Here is a 27,456-nt window from a genome sequence, read left to right as displayed (position 1 = left end):
GAAGTCTGTGTAAAGGCAGTGAAGGGCAGCCCCTCCTGGCTTTGGCAACACCTCTCCACATTTGAAAGTCCTGTGCTCACTGGCTGGTCACCCAGTTCCCACCAGCCTGAATCCTGGACACGGCAGCCACACAGAGGCTGGGGCTCGCAGAAGTCCTTCTGTCCCTTCCCCTGGAAGAAGGAGTGCTGGGAGGTGGGCAGGAATTTGTTCAATGTGTCCATGCGGGCATTGCCCGTGCAGCTGCAGGGTTAGATCTATTCCTCCATCACAACTCCTTGCAGCGTGTGTTGTCCAAAGGCGCGAGGGAGAGGGAGGCATTTGGGTAACAAGTGCCCACAGTTCTGCATGGACAGAAAAAGGGCTTCTGCACCTGCGCTCCGCGGTGGGCGGGGGTGCTGCGGGAGTGCATGGAAGCGTTGCGTGGTGATCGCGGGAGGTCTGTGCGACAGCTTCACTTCAGAGAGCGTGAAAACGCGCGTGCGACAGGGGCGCTGAGGTGCGCCACCGAATAATACCTGACTTTGCAATAAGCTCCCCAAGCCAAGTTCTTCTGCAGTGGAAGCTGCGTCACCGCCGAGTTACTTCAGCTACGGGCCTGCCCCTCGTTGTGCATCAGACGACTGGCTAATCCCGGGTGCGGCCCGGGACGCCTTCCCAGGCCGGGGACAGCCTGCCCGGCCGCTCGCCGGGGCCGGCGGGGTGCCGGGGGCAGGCGCCTCTGTGGGGCGCGGCGGGCCCCGGCGCTGGCCCGCGGGCAGGGCAGGGCGGCGGCGGCCGCGGCCGGGCGGGGGGAGGCGGCGGGGGCGGTGCCGCCGCGGGGCGGGCTCCGGCTGCCGGCGCGGGGCCGGGGCCGCCGCCGCCGCCGAGCTGGCGTGGGGCAGAGCCGCGCCGCAGCCAGCAGAGCCTGTGGCCGGGGGGCAGCGCGGCCGGCGGAGGGAGGGCGTGCGGCCGCCGGCAGGTCAGCGGGGGCTCCCCGGGGGCGGCGGGGGGAGAGGCGGCAGCTCCCCGGGCGCTTCGTCCCCGCGGGGCTCCCCTCGCTCGGGGGTCGCGGCTGGAGGGGCGCCGGGGGCCGGGGAGGGACCGAGCGGGCCGGGCCGGGGCGGACGGGCAGGTGCAGCCATCGGGGCGGCCTCGGCCCCCGCCCCGCAGCCGCTCTGCCCTCGCCGGAGCCCGGGCGTGGGGACGGTGGGCGCCAGGGAGCCGTGCGTCTGGGATAGGACGTTTGTGCCTCCTTCCTAACAGGGAGCAGAAAGTGGACGGTGACACTGGTGTGTTCTTTTTGCCGTGTGATGGCAGTGCGTGCGGGCAGGTTGTACTAGCTTGAAACTCTTCCCTAGTTTACTGGCATCAGATGAAATAATTTCTATCACACTGTATCCTTCTGTGCCATCCAGAAATCGGCTTTATTCTCGCACCACGGGTGAAGCGAGTTGCTTTGTGTCTGAAATTCTTTCATAGTCTGTGGCACAGAAGTTCAGACTTTTACAGTAATAAGTAAAGTAGAAGCGTTTGTAATAACCACGGTTAGATTTGTTTCCATACCTGGAAAGAAACATCCGCTCTGCGGGCCACTTCTGATTACTACTATTCAGTTGTGTAATGCCTAGATATACGTGGTACTTACTGTGCTGAAAGCATCTGGTCTCCCATTCCAAAATTTCACAAACTGGAAAACCTGGTTGATTCTGAAAGTCTTCCAGCTTTCAGGCACCTGGGTTTACTAGACTTAGTAAACTTACTTGGAAGTTTTCCCCAAACCCTATTGATTGGGGGGTGGTGGTGGTGGTGCTTATTATATATCTCTCAAATACGTATTCAAATACGTAATACTGAGCTACAGAATGGGCACAAAATACTTATTTGAAGAACTGTGCTAAGTATTTTTCCTTAGGAAATTTAGTTTTCAGTGTGAAGACTTCGATAGGATACAGCATATTAAAGATGTGCAAAATCAAGACAAATGTCATTCTGGGATGCATAACAGGAGATGTGTGATGACATCTCCTGGTACTTGTGACTTTGGGGTCCATGTGTGGTACAGTACCGTCTGGGATTTCGGACACCAGAGTTCCGGAAGTCTTACCAGTTAGGCATGAGAGGAGTAGCAAAGGTGATCAGAGATCTAGAACAAATAGTCTACGGGAAAATAGTGAAAGAACTGGAATGTTATAGTCTAGGAAAGTGAAGACTGATGAGAGATGTGATAACAATCTTCAACTGTGAAATTCGTTGCTGTAGAGTGGCAGGAAACAAACTGTTCTCCCCATCCAGTGGAGATGTAACAAGAATCAGCATGCTGAACTGCAGCAGGAGAGATTAGGTTAAATGGTAGGGAAACTCCTGTCTAATTGTACAGCTAATTGAGCGTTAAACTGTCCAGGTAGGTGTAGAATCTACTTCACTGGAGCTTTTAAAGATCAGATCTAACAAACCTTTACCAAAAACGCTTAAGGCAAGGGTGACCATGCCTTCCTGTTGGGGAGACACTACATGACTACTCCAGGTCCCTTACAGGCTCTGGGGGTAGCAGAGGCTACCAGGAGGCCAGCCTGTGAACTCCCACTCTTTGTGATGATCATGCATATTAAAGAAGCAGCTTTGTAAGGTAAACATGGCTCAGTAATCCATTTATAATATTTCACTCACATGCCTAGCTTTTATACCAGATTTTGTGATTCTTTCTTCTGCTCAAACTGCATTTACAGTTGAAGTCTAAGACCAGTGGGGAGACATCACATTTTGGTTTGGCACCATCACAACCAGTAAACTGACTTATTAGTAAATGATAGGAGATTGGAGTTTAGTTTCAAAGTACAGTTCTATAAACTGTATCACATTGCTCCCTTCAGGTCCTCAGTAATACAGGTGTGTCTCAGGCAGTCCATGAGGCAAAACTACTTTGGTTTAATTATCTCTATCTTGGCTATGATAATCATCTTTGAAATTACTTGGATTATAATTCAGTTTTTAAACATTCTTTCAAAAGTGTAGTTTGTCCTACTGCATTAAGCAAGTTTTTTGCCCAGTCCAATTATTAGCCCACCTACTTACAGAAATAGGTGGCTGGAATGAGACTTGGCATTTTTCCTCCCTTACCTCTATTACCTAAAGGTTTTTGCTGCTTTGCTCGAGTTTTATTCTTTTATTGTGTTATTCTTTGTGTTGCTGTTACCAATTTACATACTAATTATTAAAAAAATTCTACCACATCCTTTGCTTCCAGTGACTGGAAATTAGCTTCACAGTCCAAAAAAAGATCATTTAAGGTTTTTGAACATCCCTGTTTTATAAGGGTGGGAACAGACAAGGCCTCACCTTTCTAGGTTATTTGTTATTACTTTGTGTTTCAGTGTTCTGCCCTTACTACTTTAGAGAGGCATTGAATAAAGCTGATTCAATCTTTCCAGTGTCTCTTTATAAGAGAGGTCTTTTTTATGCTCTTAGTCACTTGTATTATTAAGATGTCTTTGTTTCCGCCTTTTTTCTCTTCTTTGAGCTGGCATGACCAGAGCTGAGCTCAGTAACCCCACTGAAGACATGCTGTTCATGCAGCATCTGCTGCTGCTTCCCCCTCTGCTGCTTCCCTTGCTTCCCATCACACCGAAGGCAGCGTGGTAGAGTGCTGGAAGAGACCAAGATGCACCTTATAAAATGCATTATCTTGTGTGTAATTTTTCTGATGTGAGTTTGTTGCCCTGTGTACTGTCAGAGTTTCTCTGAATAATCTGAAAAGATGTGTTTTGTCAGGGCACAGCAGCAGGGGCTCCTCATGGAGGGGGGTAGGGCAGGGCCTGGCAGCCAGGAGCAGGGTGGCTGGGGTGCACCAGGCAGCCCATGGCATCGGGCACCTCCCTGGGGACAGCATTGAGGTGAGCCAGGCTGGGACATGGGCTTGCGGGTGGGCCCAGCTCAGCAGGGCCAATGGCCAGGCTGGGCAGGGCTGTGGGGAGCTGGAGACCGGCCCTGCTGCGGAGTCACTGGGGCAGGGGCTGACAGACCCAGGGGGGCTGAAATGGGGTCGTGGGCTGTGGGAAGAGGCCAGGAAAGCCCTGTTAGTGCTGTGAGGGCCCTGACACATTTCAGAACTTCACTGATCCAAATTTTGTGTTGAAAATTTATGAAATCTACCCATTAGCACAGTAGTGGGGTATCTGAAATAATCCAAAGGGGTGGGCTTTAGGAAAGGTGAGCCTCCAGAGACTGGAAGGTGAACTTTGCCATCTGTTCCAGGGTGACAGTCACAGGGAGATTGCCAGAGAGTTTATCTCCCTCAATTGCACAAACTAGGAAGGTTTCTAGAAGAGTTTTTCGCAGCACAGGCATGTGTGGTTCAGCACCCCATCCTTCTGCAGCATGTCCTTGGCTTGCCTGTGCTGGAGCATCTAGGAGTATAGGTTTGATGCCCCCTGTGCATCCTCGTCCTTTGAGCACCAGTGGTGACCATGCACACGTCTTTGCATTGGAGATGTCTCCATCAGACATGATCTGCTTGTGAGTAGTCAACTCTGCTAGTCTGGAGTAACATTTAGGGGTAAACAGAAAATTGTTAAGGAGGTTTCTACACCATGGCAATACATACTGCTTTGTTAAATAAAAAAAAAAAAATCAAGGCTAGGCATTTTTTCCCTGCCTTTGCCCATAAAAATAGGCTGAGCCCTGCAAGACTTCTGTGTTGCTTCACTTAGAACTGGACTGGCTGTTGAAAAAAATAATATATGGTAGAAGAAAGCTTGGACCCGTGGGGGCATAGACAAAATGACTTGAGAGGCTTTGTTCCTCTCTCTAGTTTCTATGGTACTGGTGTACTGTGAGGCTTATTAATCTGCACAGACATTGTTTTAAAGCAGCGCTGATTGATGTAGCCTTCCAGGGTAGATGTCAGGCACACTATTCGTGATTAACAGCAGATAGAAACCAGGGAGATGAGCAGTGTTGATCATACTGAATAATATTATGAATGGAAATAAGAGTACAAAGTAAATACATGTCAACCTTTTGGAATTTTATGCGATTTATATCGTTTCAATGTTGGATTGAGTAATTGATCTTTTTATCGGTGTGTTTTATGCTGTAATAAAACAGGATTTAAATGTGAGAAGTTAATAGCTGCACTAAGTAAAACACACAGGCACTGGAATGAGACACATTCTCTAGAACTAAGAGCGTACAAAAATTGCAGGGAAGATTGAACTTGATGTGGTGAAAAACAAAACTCTTATTCATGCCAGTGAGAGATTTACATTTTTCCTTGAATTCTCTGTCAGTTCAAAGTAAGCCTGGTAAGAATACTGCATTAGCACATAGGAAATCTAAATTTCCACCTTGTATATTAGTACTTTAAGGTCTCTTCATAATTCAGACTTATGTATTCCAAGATTTTTCTCTCTCTCATGATTAGTTCCAGTAGGTTGCTCTGAAGCTCTGACACTGAGCATGAGACACTGAACTAGTAGCAAAGAGAGGCTGGATGCTTCTCAGCAGTGTAGACAGAAATGAATACTGATGTGTCAAAATGAGCAGGCTCTGTAGATCATGGCAGAAAGACAAGGGGGGATGGGATCAATTACAGGTCTTCTGAGGCAGGAGGGGTTGAGAAGTGGCTATAAGGGCCACCTGCCTTTGGCTGTGGGACTAGGGGCAGGGGTCTTCTGGGAACTGACACAGGGACAGAGGTATGATGAGGGCTCAGGGCATTTTTAGGACAGGAAGGGTTTGGGGGAGCTTTGTGGCAGCAGGGTCTTACTACCTCACACTTTTCATCAAGACCAGTTCTCCGCATTGTTTTCTCCACTGTCCCTTGTCATGGGTGCCTCTTGCCACCTCTACAGCCATACATTTTTCCTCAAGCTAACAGCTTTCCTTTGCCTCTTCATTGGTCCCTGCCAACTCTCCTCCCCCGCCTGGGCTTTGGGAAGAGGTCTGGGGTCTCAGTGTCACTTGTTCTGGCTGTTGGGAAAGTGATAAATGGAGGTATGAAGAAAGAGAAAGGGACTGTGCAGAGATGAAGACAGCACTTCAGTGACCTTGAAGAGCTTCAGACTGCTTCTCTTGCAGTCCTGTGTGACATGAGAGAGATGTACAGTGGAGGAGTATGGCAGGTTCTGCTGCTGCCTCACACTCATCTCTGTCCACAGAGGTGGTGGCAGAAGTACTGTACAAATAAGAGGTGCTGTCAGTGGTTTGGGATGTAGCTCTGCCATCCCCATCTTCTTCGGCATAGGTAAAATCTGCCGATAGAAGGGGACTACTTGCTTACAAGTGTGCAGCTTTGTATGTGGGTGTAAAAGACCTTGAACATAGAAGCAATTGTTGGGTTTTCATATGTTTTAATTGGGAAGTTAAGATTATCTGGGAGGGCTCTAAATGTGTCTGTCTGGAAATGGCATATCCATGGCTGAAGGGGCTCTAGCATGCTGTGTATTTGCTGCTGTGACAAAACTTGTAGGATTTAAAAAAAAGATTTTATCTGGAACATGCTAGAAAAGCAATTTTATCCAAGCTGTCTTTGAAAGGGAGAAATTGAGTTGTCTCACTTCAAAAATGAAAAATTGAGGAATGAAGAGTATACATTAATACTGATATTTTGTTAGCTCAGAACATTTTTGTATATTTTAGAGACCATTTACTCTACCCAAAGCTCTGTATTTTTTTGTATTTAGTCCAACTTATAAAATGTACAATCTTTATTTGCATTATCCAAACTGTCAATTCTTTTCCCCTTTCTTTTGTGTGAATCTTCAGAGCCATGGTGATGATAAATGAGTTCAACAAGTCAGAACATGTTTTATATCCTACATGAACAGAAAGTGGAAAAAAACCCTAAACCCCTGAGTTCTAGCCTGAGATTAAGCCAACAATTTTTAAAGCATGCCAGCTTGTATTTTCCAAAATATTTTAAAACAATCTGTACTTTCTTCATTAAGTAGAGTTAATGATTTCCAAAAGTTTTTGAGTCAAACTGTTGCAGCATGTAAAAATGAGCTCAGTTAAGGTGATTTGAAGACACAAGAGTGCTGCAGTTGGTATAACAGCAGTGTATATAGACTCAGCTTTTAAGATACACTTGGGAAGTGTTGTCAAGAGTACCTTGTGCTTCTTTTGGTCTCAGTAGGTAATTCCATTTCTCACCCCCTTATGAGTTCCCTAATTCCACAGCAGCTTGGAGAGTCTTAAGTGGAGAGGTCAAGATAATATTACATAGTTGTATCAACAGTACAGTTTATTAAAATACTGGATTATTGAGCTCAGTTTAAAATCTTGTGGTATAACCCTTGCTTCATTAAGTGTGCAAAATGGAGTGGACTTTTGCCAAACTAGCAGAGGAGCTGCCAGGGAGGGACCACACAGTCGCATGATGAGCTTTCTACATTATCAGTGTAATGTGTACATTTAAGAGAAGGTGTATGAAGTGGTACTTGAGTTCTCTTTCTGATATCAGACACTTAAAAGGTTCAAATTGTAGGTGGAATTAGAACAATACTGCCTTCAGTCTCCCCAAATATAATAGTTTCTTTTTCTTAGTCTTTTAACCAGCTGGGATCTCCTGGGTGACTGTCTTGGAGCTCTCACCCAGACAGACTCCATTAGACAGAGATCTAAGCAAAGCTGTTTGTGTCTCTTCCTTTAATTGCAGCTCTTTGACCAGATCAGCATGTTCCTACTTACTTGCACTTGGAATCTGACCCTGGTTTCCTACAATTTCCGCTTTCCTCATTGAAAGTAGAGAAGATAGAGTAATATTCACAGTTAAATAAAAAGGCAGAGGAGAAAATAAATGCTGTAAGCGTAGCTGCAGTGTCCTATGTAGAGAAAAGGAGGCAGGCGCATCTGTGCGATAACTTAAAGGGTGGATGGAAGAATATGATTTGAAGATGGAAGAAGTGGGAGTGGACCACTGGTGGACTGTTAAGGTCGTGAATTCATTCCCTTCTCATCTGTGGGAAATGTTTCAAAACAAAAAAGCACTCTGTGAGAAGTATCTCTCTGAGATTAGATTTTATGCCCAAATCAAAAACCCAGGGGAAAGTTAGATAATACTAAACTTGAATTTAATCAGAGGATTGCTTGCTTATGGGAGGTGGACATGGGAGTCTGCAGCTCTTAATTTCTTGGCCTTGGTACCACAGGACTAAAAGATAAAGTAGATCACTCCTGGCAGAATATGACTAACTGAATGTCAGTGCCTTGATAAGGAACTGTGTGCCCTCCTTTCCCAAGTGGAATGGTATCTGCCTAGTTACTGCATTTTGTTTAAAGGTTTCCATTAGGAGGGAGCAGACTGGGCAGGCAAAAGTGAGAGAACTTTTGAGATACACCATGAGATTCACTGTCAACTCCTGAAATAGAACAATGTGGAAAAGTACAGCCAGGATCATTGGAACTGTGTAAAGAGTGGAGCCCTTTACTTCATAGCAACTTAAACCAAGGGAGACTTTATGTGGAAATTAAAAAATATAAGGTGTTAATGTGTTGAGGGGAATTTTCAAAGACAGATCCCCAAATTATCTTACTGAAAGGAAACTGAAATTCTGACCTACTGAAAAGAAGTAGTCTTTGTCCTTCAGAAACTCTGTCACTTCTAGAGAAAATGAGGATGAAATGGCAACCCTAAGCAAACCAACCAAATAAATTAAATTGCTTTTTGAATAGCTCTGGCTGGAAGTCGGGAGAGAAGGAAGAACAGGGAAATAATGTCAATTAAGAGATCTGGAGGAGATTCTTCCTATCCCTGAAAAGTAAAATTGAGAATCCTTCGGGTCCTGTGAAGAATTGCACAAATCATGAGAAATCACTGATGGTAAAATATATCTAAATGCTGGCAATATATTAAACTGTGAAAAATATACTCTTGCAGTATAATAGAAGATAAAGTGATAAAGGAATTTTTTGCCTTTTTACTGCTATGGAAAAGAATGAGGGGTGGGGAAGGGGAGGAAGATTTGCTGAATATGAATAACAACATTTTTTTTTTTAAGGTCCTAGACAATGGAGTTTTATGTTTGTTATTCCCTGATGAATTTGCAATGAGGAGAAAGGAATGTAATTGTATGCCCCTGTGATTAAGTCCATTTGCTGTGCAAAGAGGCCCACATGGTCATGGCGTGCTCATGACTCAGCTGAAACGAATATTGACAACTTTTGCCAAAAAGGGGAGGGAAGTCAGGATGCAGAGGATTTCACTAAGGAGCTCAAAAGAGAGGACAGCTGCACCTAATTTTCAGAAGCACATAGTTGTCTTCGAGGAAGCCAAGCAGTACCAAGAAAAAAGCTTTTTATTTCCTAAAGAGTAAAGGCATTCCATTTATTTTCTTCTTCTTTTCCGTTCAGTATTTAAATAAGGTATCTGCCCTCCGAAAAGGTGTTTCTAGCAAAGGAGAATTTCTTCTTTTTGTATGCATAAGTATACCTACTTATGCTAAATAATCACTATAATCACTATAGGTAATCAGTAGCAAGAAAAAGGCATTCAACAAAACTGTCCTGGAGCTGTCCAGTACAGAACATTTCCTTTTCAAAAGTTTCATTTCTTTTCAGAACACCCTGATTCTCTCTGCTTCTCAACACTTGACCACATGAAGCATTGGATTAGTTTCTTATCTGATTTTGAAATAGAGCTGGGGTAATATATGTTTTATGCTCCTGCAGAATTATTTATAGGATGCCTTTGGAAAGTTGGGTAGCCGCAGGCAATGAAATCTTTCTCAGAAATCAAAGTGATATGAAAATTCCGTTATATTGTGATTTCATCCTGAAAACTTGGCTACACTAACAGCAAAATAGAACTCAGGCATGGATGATTCACACCTGAAGTAAATATCTAATCACTTTAAACCATTAACCTATTTTGTTGTTTGAATAAACAGGAAGCAGCCTATCTCTCCTGATGATGGGTAGGTCAAGATGAAGAGAATATTTGATACTATGGAAAAAATTCATAGTTATTATGATAATTATTATGAAATAATCCTATCCTCTTTTGTGACGTATACATTTTGCTGTCTTTTTCCTGAAGTGATTATTTTCTAGTCTTGTTTACTTGTACATTTTCACTGGTTAATATTTTAAATCTCTTTTCATTATCATGGAAGCATATTTTATGACTGGAAAGGAATTGACTTTCTGTGTTTGTGTATGTACTCTTTTCACCTTTAGTACTATTTGAGAACCAATAACCATGTGTCTAAATATAGAGTTCATCTTTAACAACTTTAACAAGTTCATTCCAAAGCATACATGACAGCATTTGATTTTAAAGATGCTTATGGATTATGATATAGTTGCTAGTTATGTCTAAATTAATAACTAAATTCTGTTGCTTGCAAACTGATTGTGAATTCTCATGAATTATACAGCCCATATTAGAACAGAGAATATAATCACACATTTTGGAATAAGGCTTAGAAGCAAGAAAATCCATTTTAGTTAAACAGTGGATCAGTTTCTTACAGTTTAAATAAGACAGTATATGATATTATACATGGTGTCTTTGGATGTTGATACTATACCCCAGAAATTCCTCTGATGAGGCTTTTTTTTTGGAGGAGATGACATTTTATTACAAAGTCAGTCTGAAATGGTAAATAAACATATGAAATTAGTTAGCTTATTGTGTGGAGTATCTAGAATTCAGAAACCACTTATAGAACTATTGCATACCCGCAAATACCACCATTGTTGCACTGGCAAATATAACTTCTGTAAAATATTCCTGAACATATTCAGTTAGTATTCTCATTGTATTCAATAAGTAGTTTTGTATTTTTTTAAATATAGTATCAAAATTGGGGGAATAGAATTTCAAAGTGTACTTCTTGAATTGTGGTTATTTCTTTCATATGAAAACCAATGTTAGATGGAGGTTAGAGCATGGTGTACCATTCTGTAACTGGAAACAGAATAGCTGTTATTTAAAGTTTCAAGTTATACAATGTAATGTGTATGCTTGTTTATTTTGATGATTTTCTGACTTGTTTCATTTGGAGGCCCAGTTGTACAGACAGTGCTGTGTTTATTTTGGCCTGAATGCAACAAATCACGGTACAGGTGTGGATTTTATCATCCATGGAGGTTGTTATTAATTTATTTTGAGTGCAAACAGCAGTCCAGCCAGTCATTTTAAGTTGAAGGAGTGATACTCTGTCTATACAATGATTGATTTTGTCTAAAGCCACAGGTGCTAGTTTTTCAACTTGAAGGTAAATGCTGTATTTATTTTACATTTTTATTTTGTAGTTTACATATTTTTTATACTTCTGCATAGAATGTAGACTATAATATACTTTGCTGTATAAAAATACATCGTACTTTACTGCAAAGAAATGTGTCCATCTCTCTTTTAGTATTAAATTCTGTACAAAATATTCTGTATACCTTTGTGCAGGCCAGGTAATATTACTAATGGCTTGTGCTAATGAATGAACCATTAATGAATGGGCCATCAAAATATGTATGGAACTGAAACCAGCAAAGTGCTTTGAGTGAGTGGTTACAAATTTCTAAAATATGGTCTTGTGGGCAGACACTGAGGTGCATAGTGATGCAGCTGAAGTTAAAGGAATATTTGCCAAGTCTCAGTAAAGAAGCTTATTTTTCAGGTTTCCATGAGACACATGGGAACATAGAAGAAACAGAATAATGAACCTGAGGAGAGACCACTGAAATCAGGATTTCTGGGAATGCAGCTTCAGCAAACAGCACCTAAATTAAACTTTGCATCTCTGCTTCAAAGCAAGAATCCACTGCAGAGCATCTGTGTTCTGCATTACTAGTACATTTTGGTGTACTTAGAAAGGGCTACCCTCAGCTACAGAAATGACTCTTGATTGTATTGTTCCTCTAAGGACTAAGTACTTTCATGTGTAACTTCTACTTTAGATGTCTAGATCTGACGTTTAAATGCCGTAGAGAATCTTGTTTCTACTCAATCCCAGGGGTAACTGAAGTTGTTATACCTACATTTCTGTCATAGATGCTAGGCATGCCTAGAACTGTGTGGCATAGTAGGGACCCAGCTCAAGCCTGAATTCCTAGAAGGTTTACACTGTAGACATTCCTCTATCTCATCTGGGGATCATGATCCAGCAGGAATTTTTAAGACATGTTTTTGGAACACGCTTCATGAAAATCAGTATTTTCTACTCTTTATGTCCTGCAGTTAGAGCATTAGTCAGAAAAGAAGGTTTAGTTCCTTCCTCAATCGGAAGCAGTTTGAACCATTTAGCTTACATTTCTGGTAAAAATTTAAATGGTGGGCTTCTGTATGGAGGTAGAATGGGAGAGGAGAGGTATGAGGAATGAATAACTGTAGCTGGTTGTGTGTGTTTTAAGCCCTTTTTTTGCCAGTACTGCAGGGAGCCATAAATATAGGTATCACATTTTCAGTTTCTAAAGTGATCCTTGCAGCATAACCGATGTTCACCAACACTAGAGATCTGTGATTTGTTTTGGATGTTAGGTCTCCAAAAGCACGCCACATCACTCAGGAAGCATTTGTTGTTTACACTGGACCAAAGTGTGTATGTCAGCTATGGTAGAAATTATGCTTCTTACTAGATGAAGAGCAAAGCTATGTGAAAAGTCTGATTTAATCGGTCGAGGATAAGGGCAAACATTGTGTGCGTGTGTTGCTGTATTAGAAACAAAGTTGCAAAATTAAAGCACAGAAATGCATTGTTCGTATTGCTTTGAGCAACAGCACACTCAGTAGCTTCTTTAGGTTTTTTCTGTTCAAGATGTCTCTGAGCAGCACTGGAGAAGTGTGTCTTTGACACTCAGTCAGTGATGCTCTGTAGAACTGATGGCCAAGACGCCCAGCAGAGGCTGTGCCTGACTCCAGACTACGCTTCACCACCAGGATGTTGCCTTCTGGTACAGAGGTTTCAACACCTATTAGTCATACCTTGTTCTTACCTCTTACCTTAGCAGAGGACTGAAATATAGAAATAAATCTTTAATGCATTTTTGAACCTGCCTTTTTAAAATTTATGTTAAGTCTACTAAAGCAAAATTCTTAGACAGGGAACATCATACAAAATGGAATATGTATAGAAACTCTTCATCTGGATCCCTTTTGAGGTCTTTTTGTGTGTGTTATCTAACATTATTTATTGTTCTATGTTGGATATGTTGAGTATAGAACTTTTCTTTTTCTTGTTCTGTATTTGTTTGATGGTTGTTCACGCTACAGGCTTACTGTATTTTTGACAGTCGATGAATCCCACAACTTAAAAGCTAATAGATATTTTCTAATGACACTATAGAAATAAACATGAATCTTGTGCATCATGGAGAGAGGATATAAACCAAATGATTTTATGTTGGTGCTCTATAGCATAAATGCAGGCACTGAACTCTGATGGTTTTGATTTGTACCGTGACAGGCACTAGCAGCACGTCATTTTGTAAGTAACTACTTTGCACCAAGTATTTGAATATTAACCAGAGCAAAAAATGTAAAAACCTGCTTTTATTACCTTCAGCATCTTTACTGTTCTGGTAATAAATGGTCAGACTCTTAGGGATGCTTACAGAAGGTTAAGGATTGGATATAATTAAAAAGGGTCACTTCCGTAAGGGAGGCTGCAGAACACCAGGGTCTGAAGAATCTGTGCTAGTAATGCTTTTAAACCATGGCTTTTCATTTACTATAAGAAATGCAAGTTGGAACTGACATTTAACAGATAAATTTATCTCCACAAGCCTTCTTTATATGAAGTCACTAAGACTGCATGCATGGTGCTTTTGTCCAGCCGTATAATCTTTAGGTTCAAGTGCCAGAATAAACCCTGGAAACACTGTGTTTGCTCTGAAACACTGTGAGTGATGCTCAAGATTTTGTGTTCTTGGGGACACAGAATGTATTAGAATTCTCCCTATTATAAATTCATCTTTTCAAAACAAGCAAGCAAACAAATCCCAAATCTACTCATTCTTTCTGAGAGCACCAATTTTGACATTTAAATTGTCTCAACTTGAATAACTCTGGAGTAGGTCTGAAAATGCATCTGGCATCTTCAGAAATGTCAAATTTCTGGCATGAATAATAACATATTGTATTCCTTTCACTTTTTTGAAAAACATATATTAAAATTTATGACAATGTAAAATCTGCTTTTTTAATTTATTGGATTTCTCTGAAAGGTAAGTTATACACCCGTTTATTCAAGAAAGCGTGACCTGACTTTGTACAGGCCTGTCTGATGCCATCAATATACAGTGTAAGCAACTTATTGTAGGTCCTAGCAAGAGTGCTGTGTTGTTTTATTTGTTTTGCAACCTGTGTTGGTGACAGTAGACATTTCTTAACAGACTCTATGGAAAATAAGTTGCACGTATTTTGTATGTTTTGAGATACGGGAACTACTTTGGAAAAATTAAGCTGTGCTTTTGAAAGAAAAAATGTTGCCTGAACTGTTCTAGCCTCTAGTGGGTATTCACCTGTTGCTAATATAAGTCAAGGCTGATTTAGAAATGTGATACTCCTGAATTATTAACAGATTCTAGGGTCCTTAATCTCAAAAAGAAACAAAGGGCAGAACTGTTTGTTCTGTTCCCTTGAACAGAAAAGTTGCAAGTGGAATTGCATGAAGGAGGCAGAATGGGAAGGTCTGCAGCTCTTTACCATATGGGCTATAATATTGTAAAAGATACAATCTGTCAGAGTAGTCTCAGGTAGCATGGTCTTTATGATAAATAATATTTAATTATTGCTCAAAAAAGGGGAAAAAAAGTGCCTTATTTCTTCTGGTTTCCTGGTGGAAACCCAAGACATGTGTGGGTGATGACTACTTATGATTGTTTGGGATCACTGCTGAGTAGGGTAGTGAATCTCATCTGCGGGGCCCAGATAACTCTGACCCATATGTTGAAGATTTCTTCATAGACATAGAGTGGGAGGAAAGAATTTGCCTTCTTCCCATGTGCTGTTACGTGGCAAGATGAAACAGGATGCTCCCTTCCACCCCCACTCCATCCTTGCAGTGCCAGCTTGCAGGGAATTCTCTGCAACGGCTGAGGAATAATTTTTTGTGGTTTTGAACATTGAGATTTCTGGGAATTTCTGAATGCATAACAAATTGCATGGTCTTGACTGTTGTAAAAACAAACACCTCTCAGACTTGAGGGTAGTTCTTCTCATGGTATCCTGGAGATTTGGAGTTGTACTCCTATTGTACTATTAGATCCTGATTACTGAAGGTTAAACAAGTGGCCAATAGCACAGATTGTCTGGAGTGAGAGAAAAGAAAAGCAAAGATATTGGAGGTAAATGGCTATAGCTGTATTACAGGGTTCAGGGACTTTTTCATAGGGACATAGGGACTTATGGTTCTGCTAGCTTAGTAGAAGAATCACTGCCCAGCATCACTGTGGGTATGGTTCGTCATAAAATAAGAACGTTGTAGCTAGGCAGTTATGATACAGAGCTATGTATCCAACTACAAAGCACCACTTGTTAAAATTCAAGCACACAAAGACATGTAGGGAACATTTTTAACATGTTAATGCAAACACTGACACCTAAGCAACAAAAGAGAAGAGCTGGAGTTACTCGTGAAAGGGGAAAGCCGCCACTTGTTATAAAGAATCGCAGGCAATAAAAGGCCACTTTGAAAGTTGAAAGCTGAAGAGATGGTGGATATCTGCTACACAGGCTCTTATTGCCTCTGACCACAAGATTAATTTCTTCTTAAGCACCTCTGAGATGTCATAATAAAAAATACTATTTTGTCTTCAAAGTGAAAGATATTTGGTAGCCATCTCACATGCAGGAATATGGCTGCATATTCTGTGCATGTGATGGGGGGAGTTATGGAGTAGCTGCTGGGTGTACTCTGAATACGCAGGCTTTGTCTCCTGGTTCTTCAGCTGTCTGCCAGTCTTGCTGGCAAGAGGAGAGGTCAAGATATGAGGGGTGGCAGTGGCTGCCTCTGAAGCCCCATTCTGCCCTCAAGGGCAGCAAGAGGTCAGGGCTGCCTGGGCCTCCTTTCCTCACCCTGTCCCACCTCTTCCTCCTGTCCTTCATCACACTCTGCTCTTACCTTCATAGGCCCTGTTCAGCAACAGAGTAGCTCAGAAAAGCAAGCAGTTTAGAGAAGGGTGCCTGAGGGATGGGGGCCATACACCTTGAGGGCAAGTGCCCCGTAAATTGTACTCTGAAGAGTGAGGAAGGGTACTGGAAAGGCACTGCAGAGGTACAGAAACATGGAGATTGGAAGGTACCTCTGCTCAAAGTAGACCCAGTTAGCATAGGCTGGCTAGGGTCTTCTTCAGTCCAGGTTTGAATAACCACAAAGATGGAGATTTTTGCAACCTCTTCTAGTGTCTAGCCATCTTCCTGGTAAAAATGTTTCCTGTACATTGAGTTGTCATTTCCTCTCTTCCCACTTGTGCCCATTTTCCCTCATCCTTCCACAGTATGGCTGTGGGAAGAGTTTGCCTCCATCTCTTCTACACCTTCCCTCTAGGTACTTGCAGACTGCACTAAGATCTCATTGTGGCTTTCTCTGCGTTTAGGCAGGGAGGTTGGGTGTAGTGGAGAGAGGAAGAGACCCTGATTTTATTCCTGACTCCCACAGCCCCAGAACAATATTGTCCAGAACTGAATGCAGCTTCCCAATTCTTGTTCTCATGCTGGAGCAGTTAATGAAAAACTGCTGCCCATTGGAAGAACTCATAGAGAAGTTCATGGAGGACTGTGTCCTGTGGGAGGGACCCCTGTTGGAGCAGGAGAAGAGTGTGAGGAGTCCTGCCCTGAGGAGGAAGGAGTGGCAGAGACAATGTGTGATGAACTGACCAAAACCCCCATTCTCTGTCCCCCTGCACCACTGGGTGGGGAGGAGGTGGTAAAAATTGGGAGTAAGGTTAAACCCAGGAATAAGCAGGGGATAGAGAGAGGGATGTTTAAAGATTTATTTTGTATTTTCTCATTATTCAACTCTGATTTTGATTGGTAATAAATTAAACTAATTTCACCATGTTGAGTTGCTTTTGCCCATGACAGTAATTGGTGAGTGATCTCTCCCTGTCCTTATCTCGACCCATAAGTCTTTCATTACTTTTTCTCTCCACTGTCCAGCTGAAGAGGAGAGTGATAGAGCAGCTTTGGTGGGCACCTGGCATCCAGCCAGGGTCAACCCACTACAGAAGTACAAGGCTTTTGAGTAGAAACAGGAATGCTAAAATATTGTGCCCTGTTCTATATCCACACCTCAAAAGCATTATGTCAAAAATAGAGTTCAAAGGAAAGTGACAAAAAGAAGGCGGCATTTGGAAACCAAGTATAGGAACATGAATCTTAGTAGGGTCAAGTTGTTTGGTTTATGAAGGTCAGCACTGAGTGGTGGCTTGGACTGGGTGTACATCTAGACAGAAAGGAGTTGGGGGAGCCTTTCAGTTTTGCTGAGAAAGTTCTAGACAGAATTGGTGGCTGGAAATTCATACAAATTAATCTTTGAAATAAGATGCAGTTTCTTTAAAGTCATCTGATTAAACAGTGGAAAAGATTAAGGAGGCTGGGGAGAGGAGGGATGCATTTGAGTCATTAAATCAAGATCAGATATTTTTCTTAAAAATGCAGTTTAATCCAGTTTCTTGTAAACAATCTATAGCTTATGCATACAGGGATCAAACTAGATGACAAAAATATCCTGGATAATCCTTTCTCTTCCCATGATCACACATAATGGTTTTGGAAAAGCAGATGAACTTTCACTTGACTGCATGGATGTTGAAATGTCATTTCTGTTCTAAATGTGTGTGCTTTCATGCACAACTTAAAACAGCTCCTTGTTCAACAAGATGCTCATCTGAGGGATTGGGGAATACTGGCATTTTTCCTATGTCAAAAGGTGATTTACAGCATCCAGGGTGAGGTTTGTATGGTGTCTGCTGGCTTACTTCATATTTTTTCTTAATCCTATTTACCTATGTGAAACAAAGCTGAAAGCAGAGGAATAACACAGGAATTTTCTGGGGAGGGAATACCCAGAGACATGGGTTGTGTAGTGCTGGACAGCCCTCGCCTTTTCCTGCACCTTTGCAAAACCTTCTTGGTGTGATTTGTCTGTTCATTAGACACTCAGTTCTGCAGCTACTGTGTCCTTAGTTGCTTGGGGGACTGAAGGAAAAAACATGTGGTAGGGACCAGGAAGGAGTTTTATACTTTATGAATGTAATAAAAATAATTGTCTTCATGTAGCAGGCTGTAAGAGTTTACACACTGTGAAGAAAGTGAGCTTGAATACTTGCTGGAATATCTAGTTTTCTTGCAGGCGAAAAGCAGTTAAGCGTGTAAATTTTGTATGGTTTTAAGGTTTGCTTGGGATCTGGAACTATGAGTGTTTCTCAAAGTATCAAATTTTGGATGTACTTGAAACAGCAGATGTTTACATTTTCTCCTTCGAGCATGAATGTGCTAAATTTTTGTTTTCTTCCTTCAAAAAACTGTTTAAGATATTAAGGGTCATTTAGCTCCACTGAAGACAACTGGAGTTCTGTCAAAGTTTTCAATAATTCAAGTCCTAAATTTCTCTAGAATTTCTACTATTTCCTTTATTTCAGTAATCACAGCCTTCTTTGAATGACTTGTCAATATTTTCAGTAAAAACAAAAGTAATAAACCTTAAAAAACTTAGAATTGGAAACCCTAAAATTCTTTTTTGTCTACCTCATATAATTCTTCTTGATTTGATGTCAGTGAGTTTATGTATCATTGTCAAATTGCTAACATATAATCAGATATTTTAAAGGTCAGTCTACCTCATGATACATTTATATGTAGTCTAAAGACTGTTATACTAGGTTAAATAGAATAAACACCCATTCAGTCTGTAGTGTAAAACAAAAAAATCAACTTTTGAACCTTGAATGGAGAGTTTAACCAGCTTTTCCCATGGCTATGGATTGCTATTTTTATTTAAAAAAAAAAAATCTGTTTTGCCTTTTATTGAATGTTTCTGGAAATGAGGGGAAGAGGGATGACAGTTAAAGGAATTGGAAAGGACTAAGCTTTCAAATAGAGTTTTGAAACCTTCAGCTAAAGCACCGGTCTGTGTCATCATTCTTATCCCCTCCAGCATTTGACACTACTTAACGCTGAGAAGAGCATTAAGTATAATTTATGGAAAAAGACAATGCGTAACACTAATGGGCCTGATCTGTTGTTCTTGATGCTGAAATCCATACCTGTTTAAGGGATAAATAAGGCAAATGAATAGAAGAAAAAGATAGGAAGGCAGAAAATGTAACTTCTATTCCTGATGCCAGTCCTTACTTGCAGGAGGCAAACAGATCCCATAGACTTATTCTTTCATTCACATAGCAAACTTCTTTCAAATCACCTGTTGTGTGTTTCTTACTGCTTCTCTCTTCTTTTCACAGCAAATGTTGCAGTAATCACATTGCACATAACATCTTGGCTAAGCCAGCCCTTCCCTTCCTTTTTCAAAAGTGGAGAACAAAAATAAAAAGATGGAAAGAAAATAAATGTTAGGGGAAAAGAGTGAAGAGCTATTGGCAGAAATGTGTATCTGACATATCAGGACCTAGCTGAATTTGGTAGAACTGACAGTGTTTCTGAATCCTCGGCTGGCTTGCTTCTCTGAGGACTTTCACACCACAGCAGTAATGGATGAGCAATTCTGTTTATCTGTTCTCAACTAGGCATGATCCTAACATAGTCTTTAAATTGCATTAGTTCTTACTTGGATTGGTTCTGGTTTTCTGTTGCCTTTATGCCTCTTTCTAGCAACATTTGTCATTAGAGGTTGTTGCACCTTTCTCTCAGACAATTTCCATAGTGGTTTCATGGCTAAATTATGTATAATTATATGTACTGATACATAATTATTCTATATACTCTCCAGTTATTGTGTTATGTGCCCCAATGTTTTGCTTCTGTTTACCAACAGTTGTCACTGGCCCAATTGAACGCTACATTCCTTAACTCAGACAAAATGGTCTCCCAAATAAATTGTTTTCTGTTTCCTGGTTTGGTAACACAGATGCATATATATGTACACACTCAAAATTTGCACTTTTGGATTTTCTGTAGGAGTAGGTTCAAATGTTTCTAATGCAGAATCCTAGTATTGTATGCTAGGTTAATTTCAACCGTACAATTCCGGTGTCAGATTTTATCCTATTGATTAGTTGTTCTGTTTTCCTTGGGTCTGTCCAAGGAGGGAAAATTCTGTGCAATCTCAAGTTGCTTGATAAAAAGAGAAATAACAGCATGGGTTTTTTACAGACGGGATGAAATCATGGTTTCCAGGGAGACCTCAAAGTCATCTGGTGCAGCCAGAATGCTGAGCTGCCAACTGTGGTTGCTTACATAAATTGCCCATCTTATACTGTATTCCAATCAGTTGTGTATCAGTTCAGCAGCTCAAATGCTGTGGTAAGCCTCCTTTTTCTTTAACCCATTATAACTAATTACTGGCACCTGGCACAGCATTCTCTTGGAGTGGGAATAAATCCAACAATGTGCAAAGTGCCAGAATAAATTGGATTTAAAATACAAGCTTTCTGTGACTTCAGATGTTGGAGCTTAAATATAAACTTACTCTGCTGTAGACTGGAGGAGTCTGTGGGTTTGCTGTGCTTTACTGAATCATATGAAAAATAAACTGTCAGCCCATCCCACTTAGGAGGATTCTTTGCTTTTCAGAAAGATGTATCTTCTTGCTTGGGTTATAACATGCATCAACTGCTTACGTTGGTCTTTGATGTGCAGCTTCAGAGTTTGTATAAAGCCTTTACAGAGTTGATACAAATCTGAAATCTGCTGAAAATCAAATTTCTTTAATCCTCTCTGCTCCTTTATATAGTATATATCAAAGCTATAAATATGGAGTGTAATCTTATCATGTAGTACTAATTCCTATTGATTTATTTTATTTATATTGAATACTCTAATAGTGGAAATTGTCATCTTGTTGCAGAACAGTTTTGTTTAAACTACCAGTCCACTGGGTTTATTTCTTACCTATCCCTAAAATGTCTTTTGGAGTGAAGATTGAAGTGGTTTGCTTTGTCAGTAGTTTGGGCAATGCTCTTTTGATTGTTAAGTCAACCATTTTTACTGAGAGATTTAAACTGTGGCTGTGTCACAAATGAATGAAATATCAAACAAACTTGAAGTAGTTGTTAATGCCTTTACTGAGCTCTGTGGGACAAATCCAAAATAATGTTTGAGCAGCAGGAACAGAGCACACTGGGCATACTTAAGGGACCACAGAAGTACATGCAGAATCAGTTAAGACTGATTTCTGAAAATGCAGGTAAGATGTGATGCTGCTGTTTCTCTGGGGTCTCCAATAATCATTCACTTCCTGCAGGCACTTGGACATTCACCTTCTGCTAACCCAGGTCACTTTGCTATTGGCACTGTACAGCTGCCATTGCTGCAGCTGTCGACTTGATATACTCACTCAGCTGCAATAGGTCCTTGCCTGCATTTCTCCTCACTTCTTTCTCGTGTTTTTCTAGCACTGTCTGGAGATCTCTGTTATTTAGTCTGTCTGTTGTGTAGACTTTTAGATTTTTAGAGGAAGGAGAAGCAAAGCCGTGCCTCTTACCCCTGCCACAGTTGTACAAAGAAAGACAGCAAAGGTGGTGGGAATAGGAGGGAAGGCCCAGGCAAAAGCCCCATTAGCCAAAGGCAATGCTTTCTGCTGGATTTCAGCATTAGGAGCTGAAATATGTCTGTGTACTCCAACTGTAACTTTGTATAGCCATGTATTACATAAACTGAGTACAGGTACTGCTTAGCCAGAATGGAACCATTTTACAACTACATTTCATTGTGCTAGTACTTACTATTAAAAAAACATAAAGAAAAGTTGCAATATGTGTAACTTAAACACGTAATTTTCTTTTTTGACCTCTCTTAATAAAAGCTCATCTGAACTACTCTGTAATAGTGTATTTAATGTTGAAGATCACTCCTGGTATGAATGTAATTATGCCAGAATAGTTCATTCCAACATAGAAAGAAATGGTATCGCTGTAGGAATTGTATCTATTTATATACGTTCTTACATTTATGTGCATATACATATGTGTAAACCAAGCCTGAATTAATGATTCCTTCAGAGCCTCACCCTTCCCAGGAAATACTGTTACTCTTTTAAATGTTCTCAAGTATAATAATCCCATCAGTTGTGCCCACCAAGAAAGGTAAATTAAGAACAATGTGTGGAAAACATGAATGCAGGATGGGACTGCAATCCAAGTGAAAATCAATACATATTCAGATGTATTACTTGATAAAAGTAACTGACTTGGAGTAACCTCATAGACTTTTTGAATGCATAGGACTGATAGTATAAGGTAGAGTTAGGAATAAATAGTTAAATGTAAATTGCCCTAACATTTTATTTGTAAAACCCATTAATTTTGAAAACAGAGAGAGCAAGTGTAAAAAGAAGATGATGCCATATTGCATTCCATTTCCACATTATTTAATGCATTTAAGTCAGGATTTTCAGGGTTGCTTTTCTCTTGCTGTACGGTTTCTGTACTGTTGCATAAGTCTTGTAAATGCAAAGAATGTCCTTTCAAACATTATTGTTGTAATGTTTTAATATTTGTTCCTTTGTAGACCAAACCTAATGATCTCTGTTTGAATTGAGATGTTTATATAATGATGAAATATGAGAGAAATGTTAATTTATACTTGGAAGGTGAGATTATATATATATAACCTTTAGTCTGGTTATTTTCTTGGAATGCTGGAAAAGGTTAAAATCATACCCTTCCTGTCTTCCCCCTTAGACAGTAACTAGTAGTGGGAAGAAGTGAAGCAAGGAACTCCTTCCTTTAGTATATTTCTTCAGTTCATCAGCAAGAAATCTTCATGCAGCAGAGAAGCCAGGGTTTTCAGAGAAAGAAAATACCTCTCTGTCTCTCCATTCCCCAGTTTGAATAGTGACAAAACTGCACTGAAGAGCAAATATTTTTGATTCTGGAAGATTCCAAATTACTCTAAACGGAAAGTTTCTTCAGAGGGTTTTCCTGGGAAGAGTAAAATGATATACTTATCTGGGCACCGGGAAGCTGGATATGGAAAGACTGCATCAGTAAACTGCCTCTGAAGATACAGAAAGTGCTGCTTTTATGCATCTTAAAAACAAAGTGGAAATACTGCCTAACATGCTTAGGCACCTACATTTCCTACTGAAAACTTAATTTGGATGTGAAATTCTTCTGCTCTGTGTGCATGCAGGAGATGCTGCCATCTGAACCTCTGTGCACTTCTGTGTAGCAAAGCTGTTCTGGGAGTGGCATGTCTTTGCCATCTCTAACACACTGACAGCCTTGAATTAATTCAAAAATCGAGTAGAGGCTGTTGGTTTCAGTGATGGCCGTGCCACATATTCACTGTGTAGGAAACCTTAGTTCAATTTCCATCCCAGTCAGAGGTGTTCGGTGACCCTGTTTGTGCAAATGCTGCTCCACAGCAAAATTGCGGCACCCAGAAGAAAGCAAGAAATATGTTGCAGGAGCAGTCCAATTGCTTAAAGCTGGCTAAAATGACACAGCGTGTAGATGAGTCAATATGTCACCAGTTTTCAAACTTCACTGAGTTTTCCTCCTGTACGTGACAAAAACTGAATGTGCATTGGGGAGGCTGTAATTTATCTGTCTCTGACCATGCACTCACAGGGCATGGGCTGATGCAGCCAACCTTTACTGTACCCGCTTCCTCTCATGACTTTGGTGAAGACAGAAGTAATACTCTGCTAACTCTGCTTTGGTGAGCAGGGTCTTACAATGCTGCACTGGGAGCCGTGGTTCAGAGGGCCTGATGCTTAGTAGCACTGCTATGGTTTTACCTTTCATTTGCTCTGGGATGCACAGAAACTTGCCTGAGTCTTCATGCAAGTCTCAAAGATACTAAAAAATATGGGGTGTGCTCTGCAACCCCTCATTTCAGGGGCTCAGAGGAGAGGCCTTTACATAACTTGTTTGGGATCCCTCTGTGCAAGACAGACCATTTGACCTCAGCGGACTGTTTTCACTCACTCTAAACATCCCTTTTGCTATCAAAGTGGCATATTAAAGAAAAAAAAAAAAAAGATAAAAAGCATACAGTGAAGACCAGAAGAGTGGCCATAATGAGTCACACTGAAGGTCCACCCAACCCAGTATCCTCTCTTGGTTAATGTCTGATAGCCCTTGAAGCTTTAAACAGTTTTGTGAAGCTGGGCGATAGCCAGAGACTTGGGCCAGCCACCCTGTGCATCACCAGAATTGCAAAGCCCCTGGGTACAGTGCGCTGTCCCATTTAAGGTGGAAAAATGAACTAACCATGGGGGATGCCTTGAAAAATACAGTAACACATACACTAGTTCTCCACTAATACTCTCTCAAGTCTTCAACCCTTTACTTGAGCTAGATGCAACATCTGTGTACTTACTTAGTAACCCTGTATGGATTTCTCTTCCATGAGCCTCCATATTCTAAAAGAGATTTGGTATAACAGATGGGGGAAAGCAGTTTGGTAAATGTGTTTTCCTGGTTATGTTTGGTAAAGTACAAACTAATCACTACAGATAATTTGGAAAAAGACAGGGGCTAAAAGTTGTATTTAAAATATTCTTTTATGTTTTTATTTATTTTTTTTTTTTTTTTATTTTTTCCACATAGCTTAGCATAATATCATAGAATCATAGAATATCTTGACTTGGAAGGGACCTGTAAGGATCACTGAGTCCTGGCTACCATTTGCAGATACAGAGGAAATAAGGAGCAAGTATGAATCCTGTGTCCCTCTGCCTGTGCAGTGCTGGGAGAGATTTACCATCCCTTAGCGCTTCCCTGCACAATTTGACCCAGCTGCTACAGCTCCAGCAGCAGAGGTTTGGCACGAGGACCCTGACTTCTTGCAGCAGCCAGCAGAGCCCTCAGGGGCAGAGAAGAAAGCAGGGAGCAGTTTCATGGACCACCATAGAGACAACTTTCTCTGTTTCTTTTAAAAAGCATGGAGATAGAAAGAACATGGTCAGCAGTGATGAATTTTGGCTTTTGGCAATGTCAGTGGTCCTGAGCGGATATTAATGGTGGCCTCTCCATGGTAGCAATAAGTCACTTGGGCAAGTATTTTCTGTAAGTAATTTCAAGTACACTTTTGCTGCCTGGGCTATAATTACTGTGTTGACAAGACACAGAATTAGGTCTCTGGACTTGTTGGTTTGGCACCTCTTCTGACTGTTGAAAGTGCAGTGCTATTATTATTATTTCAAATAAATTGAACACTGGATAATTCCTGGAATCCTCACTGGCTGGTTACTTAAGTCTTGGGTTTATCCTTTTAATTTTGGTTTCTATTAATAAGTCCATTTTGGACTACTAAATAGTTATTTGTCTTTATACTTACAATAAAGTTCTCAAGTTCAGTATCTCATATTTTTCAGGCTTTGTTGTAAATGAAATGCAGGAGGACTCTCACAAATAGATGGAAAAATTGATCCATTGAGGGAATATGATTTGGTTCTTGTTTTTCCAGTTATTTTACTGATTCTTTTAGAGAAATATAAGTTGGAGCATGGTTTTTACCAAAAGAAATCTTGCTCTGATGTCATAGGTTCATTAATGTCTTTCAAGACTGAAGATGTACATTGAAGGCTGCTGTAGCATTCACTAGTGAAGAATGGAAATTCTTCACTGTGAGAAGTGAGACATATGTGATTCCTGACCTGTAATTCCCTCCTGTGCTCCCCCACACTGATGACTGATAGCTTGTGAAGGTATTCCTGATACTATTTCTTTTACCAGTAGACTGAGAGCGAGTTTGAATATGCCCCTCATGCAAGGCCAGGGCTGCACAGTGAACAGCATTCTCTGTTTGTGTGGGTAGGGCTGGGGCCAGGAGGAACTTTGAAACATTTTTCTTTGTTCTACCTTTTTTAAATTTGTGACTCCTATTTTGCAGAGTTTTAAGACAACTTGATGAGAGCTGACCAGCAGGGTCATACAAGGGGTGTGCCATTCATTTTTGCCTGTTGTTTAAAACATATACATAAATGAGATGAATGCAAATAAATGAAAGAAGAACACAGAACTGCAAAATTCGGAGGATAGCACATTTCTGCTCCGTGTACGAGTGGAGCACACCACAGCATATCCCCATGAATTTTCCTTTCCTTACTTAGAGCTCCCCTTCATCTCCTATTTGCAGTGGTTTTGACATGATGTTTTCCCTGTTCTCCTAAATCAGGCTCCCTGATGCTCTCCATACTCCAGGACAGGTGGTAAATGCTGCTTTCACGTGTACCTCTTCCATGGTGAAGTATTGGTGTTTCTGTGGAGCACCTTCTCCCTTGGGGGCACAGGGCTTCCTTGCAACTCCCTGCTCTCCCCTTCCCACCCAGGCAGCTCTGAGCATCTTCCTCTTCCCTGCAGTTTTTCTCCTTCCTGTTGATCTGGAGGGTTAATCCCTGGAGGTACCAGTGTGTAAATGTTTGTGGAAGGATGAGCAGAGATGAAAGGGAGCGGTGCAGTTTGAGGAAGGCATTAATGTCTTCTGCAGGGGTTCGTGAAAGGAGAACTGTGCCAGTGAGCAGGATCCTGGTGTCCCTGCCTGACCTGAAGTGCCTGCGCTTATGGCACGGAGCACATACAAGTTTGTGCTGCAGGGAGTGTGTTAAAATAATTTTGTAGATTTAGTGTGCTGTTTTATTTTCAAAAAAAAGGTGCAACTATTCCTTATCAATTCACAACTATTCCTTATCAATTTTTTGGACCTTTTTATTTTTGGGTTGTTGGTAGGAGGAATATATAGGATTTTATAGTTTGTTGGGGCCAGCACTGTGTTTTTTTGATATATATATATAAACTCTCTGTACAGTGGTCTGTCTTTTTTTTCAGTTGTAGGCTGACATTTTTCTGATATTCTCAAAGAATGCAGTTGTTGTTCTTTGTTTACCTGCTGTTCAAATTCCCACATAGATTTAATTTCATACGTTCTTTGGTATTGCTCAATTTGGCCTTGTGCAAGATGTGTTTTACCCTTCAGTAAACACTTGCCACAGAAAGGGCTGAAAGTGGTTTTGAGATTATGAATCTTGCAAACCATCAAGTCTGAAATAATCAATGTGAATTGTCCACTTCTACTATGGTAAGATTTCCTCACGTATTACATGCCTATTACCTAGACGTTTAATTTCATAGTTTAAACAGATCCTTTTTCAAATAGCTGGGACAAGAAACTGCCCCTTAATCTGTTTAAATGAAGTTGGCATCCTAGTATTTGTGTAGCCTTGCTGGAACAGTGCATCTTATGTCCTGTCCTATAGACCCCAAAGTGCTTCATGTGGTTTCTCACCCATTCTGATGCAAGGTAATATGAATAACAAAGTATGGTGTTACTTTGCAATTATCTGTACTCTGAACATGATATTTAATAACATAATAATTATACTTTTGCATTATTAATTTTGGGGGCTTATATTAGAT

General features: G+C 41.0%; 1 protein-coding gene across 1 annotated transcript in view; it reads left to right on the top strand.

Annotated features, from left to right (window-relative positions):
* Positions 1–867: 867 nt before the first annotated feature.
* The window catches only part of COL21A1 (collagen type XXI alpha 1 chain), a 111,456-nt gene continuing 84,867 nt past the window's right edge, over positions 868–27,456 (top strand). The window contains exon 1 of the mRNA XM_074922489.1: positions 868–958. The gene's annotated coding sequence lies outside the window, so the exon portion shown is untranslated. The remainder of the gene's footprint in view (positions 959–27,456) is intronic.

This window comes from Athene noctua, chromosome 1 (genome assembly GCF_965140245.1).
Source record: "Athene noctua chromosome 1, bAthNoc1.hap1.1, whole genome shotgun sequence".
Lineage (NCBI taxonomy): Eukaryota > Metazoa > Chordata > Aves > Strigiformes > Strigidae > Athene > Athene noctua.
The sequence above is the reverse complement of the archived record's forward strand: the minus strand, read 5'-3'. Positions and strand labels throughout refer to the sequence as shown.